The sequence below is a fragment of the Mercenaria mercenaria genome, chromosome 7, assembly GCF_021730395.1.
Source record: "Mercenaria mercenaria strain notata chromosome 7, MADL_Memer_1, whole genome shotgun sequence".
NCBI lineage: Eukaryota > Metazoa > Mollusca > Bivalvia > Venerida > Veneridae > Mercenaria > Mercenaria mercenaria.
In genome coordinates this window covers 65841049-65842901 of record NC_069367.1, presented here as the reverse complement: position 1 = coordinate 65842901, position 1853 = coordinate 65841049, and positions in this window count along the sequence as shown.

Below are 1853 nucleotides of genomic sequence, written 5' to 3'. Positions count from 1 at the left end.
TCGATTTGTGTTCGTCAAACGTTATCATTTCAAGTAATAATGTTGTATGTGGGATATATGTTTATCCTTGTATAGAATTTCAGTGAATGCATTTTGCATCAACACTAGAATTTTGTAGATTAACCCCGCCTATTAAATCGTGTTTATTTTTTATTTGCCGTAAAGTTCTTATAGATATCGATAATCGATATGCATCCTGAAGAAAGCCCATTTGAAATTATAAACATGCGAATATGAATAATAAAATCTGTAAAAAGATCCTTTGGAAGCAAGGAATACAACCAAGAAGAATAATAGCAGACTCGGTTTGATTGAGTCTGTTCATTAAAAGGAAATCAAATGTACAACACCTCTCACGCCCCCTAGCACTGGGTTAAGCGGAACTCTATTACACATATGTTGAATGGTATCCATGATCCCAAAAGACCAAAAAAATATAACAACACTGAATCCAAGTAAGGGGAGACTTTTTACAGCCGCAACACGGCACTTAAAGATTGCTGTTGTGAAAGTTAATAAATGCTGTAAAAAGACCCTTTGGTAGCAAAGAATGCAACCAAGAAGAATAATAGAAGACTCGGTTTGATTAAGTATGTTCATGAAAGGTAATTAAATGTGCAACGCAATACTTAATGTAAATTTAAGTTTCGTGTGTCAAAGGTTCCTAATTGACCTAAGGTATATAATGTTGTCTAAATTAAAATAAATATATTATGAACTGTTATTTCCTATATTAGGTAATCGTTATCTTTTCTATTTCTCATGGGTTTGAATAAATTACATACACAGTAAAAAGCATAATGGAACTAATTCTAGTTCATTACCTCCCTTTATACTTCTTACAGTTTACGTTAAGTAGTACTTTTCTTATTAATTGAATTATGCAGATTCGATATTTTGGCAACTGCTACAAATACTAAAACACTGTGGAACTTTAAAAACTATATTATTTTATTTATTTATTTTGAACGGCTTTTTATAGGCACAGTAAAACAGATCACATCTTTACTTTTGATGATTGTATTACGTGTACTTTCGCATACAGAGGTTATGCTGAAACATGAAAGATACAAGAAAATGAATTATACCTATGTCATGTTGGCATTGATTTACCATCCAACATAAAAATTAGTCTCTAATTTTTTAGTGATCAAATCGATGACAAAGGGCCAACAGGACGCAACCACACATACAGCTGTCCCATGAAAAATTACACATGTGTACACGAACAAAAAGGTGAATTGAATAATATTGCATAAACCAGCCTACATGTAACAAATGGGAACACACATTATACAAGAGCAAAGAACATAAAATATCACAGAATTATAACGGTTAGTGGCAAGACCACCATTGGGAATTTTTTTAAAAATTCAGTTTTAAAGGTTGTCATTTGAAACCGTGAAATATTAGAAAATACGGTCAACGGTATTCTGTCAATTTCAGTCCTGGGTTGCAAACAAATTCCTCTTTTGTCTGCTAATTGCCTCATAATTAGTTGAGACACATTTATTCCCCAGTGTACAAAGCATAGACTAACAACAAAATAACTAGATATTAAAGGCTGGCAATACTGTTTGTTTGTAAGTATTTATTAGAGAGCGTTATATTATACTCGTAGTGGGAAGTAGTCATATACAAGTCTCTGTAAATTATGATTAAAAAATATAACAGCCTTTAGTTTTAGTTTATTATGAAAGAGTAAAGTATTAAGAAAGTGGGAGAATAGAAAAAAAAAGAATACTGTCTCGAAAGAAATGTGTCTTACTCTCAGAGATGTAATTCTGGACATGCGCAAAATTATAGTATTATCCCTCGAAAAGGGGTGGATTTCCAAAGAGCACTGTGTTAAG